Source organism: Chelonia mydas, chromosome 7 (genome assembly GCF_015237465.2).
Source record: "Chelonia mydas isolate rCheMyd1 chromosome 7, rCheMyd1.pri.v2, whole genome shotgun sequence".
Classification (NCBI taxonomy): Eukaryota; Metazoa; Chordata; order Testudines; family Cheloniidae; genus Chelonia; species Chelonia mydas.
This window is the reverse complement of record NC_057853.1, coordinates 85,761,459-85,767,458: the sequence shown is the minus strand read 5'-3', so window position 1 is coordinate 85,767,458 and position 6,000 is coordinate 85,761,459. Positions and strand designations below refer to the sequence as shown.

Sequence of the window (6,000 nt, the reverse complement as noted above, 5' to 3'; positions counted from 1 at the left end):
AGTCACTAAGGAACAGCATGACCTGTCCCTTACACACCTAGCTATAATATATAGGGGGGAAAGAATATGTATATTACTGGTCTGGACTTTATTCTATTTGCACATTATAAATGTGATCAAGTTATGATCACTTGTACCTAAGCTACCATTAATTTTTAGTTGTGTGATCAGTTCCTTATCCATCAAGACAAATTAATTACAGGGACTGATCTAGTATAACAAGGCATAATGGCTTGAAACTGGGGAAGGAAAAATATAGGCTTATTGTTAGCAAAATGTATTAACACTAGAAGCAACTGGGAAACACAGTGGTCTGCTGAAGGCTCTGTCACAGTTGACCAAGATGAAGCTGTATAAAACATGTCAGGGTCAGAGAAGTCAGCAACATTAATGTAATATAAGTGTTGAAAATTGCTATCTGCCTGGGAAATGAGATAAAAGCATCTAGCATGTGTTTCAATTCACTAGTATAAAGTCTGTACGTGGATTTTCTTTTTTCTGACAGCTTGTTCCCTCTCTTTTGGTCTATTGTTTTCCATTTGTATTGTTCTATCAACTTTCCTTTCTATGAGCAGCAGCATTCCCTTTCTTCTCATTCTTTACCCTTTTCCTGTATTATTCAGCCCATTTCACTCTTTCATACGATACAGTCTGTTCCCCTTTATTTCCCTTATTCTACTCACTCTGCTTCCTTTGCTTCTCCCTTTGTGTATTCAGCTGTCTCTTTAGGATCCTCCTCATTACTCTCTCTCTTCTTCCAACGTCCAATCCATTCTGTTTCTCTTCTCTCCGTGCCCCTTCTTCCCCGAGGGAGACTGCTGTTAAGGTTGAGGGGATGGGTCTATTCTTCTGTCCCTGTGTGCACCAGCAGCCTGAGGCTCTGCTGATTCCTTCAATGAGATGACTCTTTTTGTGGCTAGAAGAAGAGACAGCTTGGCTGTTGACAAGCCAACTGGTGGGAAGGTGGCATCTTGCAGCATCCCTAGTGAGACAAACAGAAACCAGCATGGCTCCCTCACAGCCATGAATCAATTAGCAGTCAGGTTACCCCTCATTGCCCCCCCGAACAAAAACAAAAAACCAAAACAAAACCAGGTCACACAGCCATGAATTCACAGTCCTAAATGGGTGGCTATCGGAGTGTGACTAAACATCCAATCACTTTTAGGAAAAAGTCCTGAAAGAAATATTCAGCCTTAAGCAACTGATTTACAATATGAAGGCTATCATGATTATTTATATTGCAGTAGTGCCCAAAATATGCCAGGCACATTCCAAATTTAGGAAGACATTACAAAGAGAACAAGGAAACTTGCTTCATGAGCCTGAAGATCTGCCAAACTGTCATCTCGGATACTTTGAAGTACTTGTTGAACCAACACTTATCTAGTTGCTCCTGCACAATTGTGCAATCAACATAGACAGCCCCAAAATATATTTGCTCTCATTATACACATGAAATTCAATACATTTCAAAATATGCACAGTCCTCTCTACATTCTGATGATCTGTATAAAAATGAAATAATATCATATTAGCAGGAATCAGAAAGGTTTAAAAATAAGCATTGCATCTGTCATATGTAACTTCTGAGTTGAGAGGACACAACCATATGAGAAAATAGATCTTGGAAAAGCAGTAGAGTAAGATATATATAATTGTTATTCAGTGTACATAGGCAATAGACAAACATTTCTGTAAATATGATTAATACAAGCTCCATCCATATGTACTCCATTATACGTGAAATAAAATGCTTTTCTGAGTTAAATGTTGAATATGTAGCTGTATAAATTTAAAAAAAAAAGAGAAAATGGGAGAAATCATCCCATTCAAAAGTTCAAATGGTAAAATAGATGCAATTCTGATGTACATGGAATCCTTGTTGAAGTTCATAGCACAAATTTATAAGACTAGAAAACAAAGTTGTCACCATAAGATAGGGGTCTGTATAATTTCACAACAGCTGTTGTGTGTTTCTTACCTTTCTTGTGTCAGGATGTAGGGTATGTCCAGTTTCCCTACTCTGGTACAGTCTCCCCCGGCTGGTTGGGTGGTTTGTTCTTCAGCTTTCCTGTGGCTGGTTAGGTGACTGAATGTGGTTTAGCTTTCCACCAAACCAGAGAATCCTCCCTTTACAGGATATCAGAATTCCAAGAAAACAATACACAGTCCTTTGCTGTCTCTGGGCCACAGTCCTCCTTCTGGGATCTTTAATCTTCTGCCTGGATACAAGGGAGCGAAGCATGAGCTTTTGTCTACCCTCTCTGGAAACCCCCAGCCTGGGACCCCACACAATACTTAGATGCCAGCTTAGGTATCCAACCCACACTACTTTATTTGTTGCAGGCCATTTTCCTTGTCCCACCTGCCTGCCCCGCAGGCCTTCAAAATCTTCACCCTTTGATACAGGGCTTACTGAACAGTCCATCATATGAAACTAGTTATGCCTCCTTCCACTTGACCTCTTCCACAATATGTCTCCTTCTAAAAAACTCAATAATAATAATGGGGTATTTCAATTATACCCATATTGACTGGGTACATGTCACCTCAGGACGGGATGCAGAGATAAAGTTTCTTGACACCTTAAATGACTGCTTCTTGGAGCAGCTTGTTCTGGAACCCACCAGAGGAGAGGCGATTCTTGATTTAGTCCTAAGTGGATTTATAGTAAGGTGTTTTGCGGATAGTTCTCTGAAAAATATCCACTCAATATGCAGTGGCAGTCAAAAAAACTGAACAGAATGCTGGGAATAATTAAGAAAGGGATAGATAATAGGACAGAAAATATCATGTTGCCTATATATAAATCCATTGTACGCCCACATCTTGAATACTGTGTGCAGATGTGGTCACCCCATTTCAAAAAAGATATATTGGAATTGGAAAAGGTTCAGAAAGGGGCAACAAAAATGATTAGGGGTATGGATCAGCTTCCATATGAGGAGAGATTAATAAGACTGGGACTTTTCAGCTTGGAAAAAGAACGGCTAAGGGGAGATATGATTGTGGTCTACGAAATCGTGACTGGTGCAGAGAAAGTAGATAAGGAAGCTTTGTTTACTACTTCTCATAACACAAGAACTAGGGGTCACCAAATGAAATTAATAGACAGCAGGTTTAAAACAAATAAAAGAAAGTATTTCTTCACACAATGCACAGTCAACCTGTGGAACGCCCATGGAAAGAAACCCATAGCAAACTGCACTCCAGCTATTATCACTGGTATAGTACTCCCTGGGTAAAGCCACTCATCTGCTCTAAACAATGTCAGGCTAGAACAAAACTAGCCACAAAAGCAAAAGATTTTAAGTGGTTTATTTTTGGCTCCCACCATCCAGCAGGGTGCAGCTGAATGGGCATAGACTAGACCTTCTTGACAGAGTAAATGGGAAAATCTCTTCTACCACGTTATCAAAGGCCTAGTCTAAACTACCTTTTACAAGTGTAATATTAGCACATTAAATAACATGTGACAACATGTTTTAAGAGTCTAATATAGGGAAGTCACACAGTTTTTAACATGTGCTGAACTGAGTCAAAGCCGAGGCTGCCCCATACTAACATCAGACTTTTAAAACCCTGTTCTGGACAAGACCTAAGCTACATAATACATGGTGTGACAGGATGAGATGAAAATGGCACTTAGATTCAGTTAATATATTTCAAGGCCAGAAGATCCATTATCACGGTATGTGGTAAAAAGCAGCACATTTCATTAACTGATTAGAATTTTTTTTGTCTTGAAATGGTATATTGTAAGTGTCTGCACAAGAGTGCAGCAGAAAGAAAAGAACAAGAAGGGGGACTCTCAAATACCCAATTGTAACTGCTTATTATAGTGCTGTTAGCTACTTAGATCTTCAATTAACTGTAATACCAGATTTATAAACAGATAATAATTGGTGTGTGTGTTACATCTAATTTTTAGACTCAAGTATCAATTGGCAATACAGTAGCTGCATGCAGTTTTTTTTAATCAAAAATACTTCATAAAATATACGAGCAAAGTGCATACTGCATAGATTCATGACTGTAAGGTCAGAAGTGATCATCTAGTCTGACCTCCTGCACATCACCCACCCCTCCTGAAATAAACCCCTAACTTCTGGTTGAGCTACTGAAGTCTTCAAATCATGCTTTCAAGACTTCAAGTTACAGAGAATTCATCATTTACACTAGTTTAAACCTGAAAGTTACCTGGGCCCCACACTAAAGAGGAAGGCAAAAACTCCCCAAGGTCTCTGTCAATCTAACCCAGGAGAAAATTCCTTCTTGACCCCAAATATGGCAATCAGTTAGACTCACCCAGAATTCTCTGGGAAAGAATTCTCTGTAGTAACTTAGAGCCTCCCCATCTAGTGTCCCATCTGCAGCTATTGCAGATTTTTGCTACTGCAGTCGCAGGTGGGCCAAATGCCATTGTAGGCAGTCCCATCATACCATCCCCTCCATAAATTTAGCTAGCTCAATCTTGAAGCCAGTTAGGGTTTTTGCCCCCACTGCTCTCCTTGGAAGGCTGTTCCGGAACTTCACTCCTCTGATGGTTAGAAATATTTGCCTAATTTCAAGCCTGAAATTGTTGATGGCCAGTTTACATCCATTTGTTCTTGCATCCACACTGGTGCTTAACTTAAATAACTTTTCTCCCTCCCTGGTATTTATCCCTCTGATGTATTTATAGATTCCCACAGACTTTTTTTTGTAAGGCTAAACACACCAAGCTCATTGAGTCTCTTCTCATAAGGTAGTTTTTCAATTCCTCAGATCATCCTAGTCGCCCTTCTCTGCATCTGTTCCACTTTGAATTAATATTTCTTAAACATGGGAGATCAGAATTGCACACAGTATTCCAGATGAGGTCTCACCAGTGCCTTGTATAATGGTACTAACATTTCCCTCTCTCTACTGGAAATTCCTTGCCTTATGCATGCTAGGACTGCATTAACCTTTTTCACAGCTGCATCACACTGATGGCTCATAGCAATCCTGTGATCAACCAATATACCCAGGTCGTTCTCCTCCTCTTTTGCTTCCCCAGCTTATAGCATACTTGTTAGACAACCATTTGTCTTCTCAGTTTCGTATAAGCAGGATTCCAATGGAACCCTTTTATATGGCTTTTGGGGGCTTGAATATAATGTCTACATGTCTTTAAGAAATGTGGCAGGATGTGACATTGAAACATTTCCTCCAAACTGTTTCTAAGTCTTAGGAGCTCTAATAATTGATCTTTTTAATAATGCTACTGTTGGAGAGCATAGAATTTAAGATACAAATGGAGATTTCACTGTACAACTAAGAACCACCTCCAAGGGAGCTGCTTCTTAGTTGCAAAATGAAATCTACAATTAAACCATCCCCGAAGTTTCCAGTACAATTTTGTGTGACCTCTAGCTAAAGACAGCTCCTGCTAGAAACCGATTTTTACCTCAATAACCACTTCTGGGCTATAAGTTTCACTTAAATATTTGCTACATAATAGATGCTATGGTCAGCAATGGCAGGAGATTTAGTTAATATATTTTAAGACCAGAAGATCCATCATCATCATCTGGTCTGACGTCTTGCATAACTCAAGCCATAGGATCTCACCCAATAATTTCTGCATCAACCCCGTAACAATTATTTGAGCCACAAAATCTCTTTTAGAAAGACAGTCTGGATTTAAAGACTTCTAGTGCTCGAGAATCCACCGCATCCCTAGGGTAAGTTGTTTTAATGATTAATTATTATTACTGTTTGGATTAAAATTCTTAAGTCTCTCACTATAAGGCATGTTGTCCAGACCTTGAATCATTCTTGAAGCTATTTTCTGAGCCCTTTCCAATATATCAATATCCTTTTTGAACTATGGACGCGAGAAGTGGACACGGTATTCTAGCCCTGGTCTCCCTCATGCCAAAAAACCGCCAAATACCATGTTCCTGTACCTACCTTATATTCCCTTTCTTAAGCACGCAAAGATTAGGTTAGCCTTTGTAGCTACAGCACTGA

The 6,000-nt window shown here is 39.5% G+C and overlaps 1 long non-coding RNA gene across 1 annotated transcript in view; it reads right to left on the bottom strand.

Moving 5' to 3' along the window:
• Nucleotides 1-532: 532 nt before the first annotated feature.
• Nucleotides 533-6,000, bottom strand: part of LOC122466641 — a 46,078-nt gene continuing 40,610 nt past the window's right edge. Inside the window, exons 2-3 of the long non-coding RNA XR_006292316.1 lie at nucleotides 1,985-2,225; nucleotides 533-982 (exon numbers count right to left, since the gene is read on the bottom strand). This is a non-coding gene — a long non-coding RNA (uncharacterized LOC122466641). The remainder of the gene's footprint in view (nucleotides 983-1,984; nucleotides 2,226-6,000) is intronic.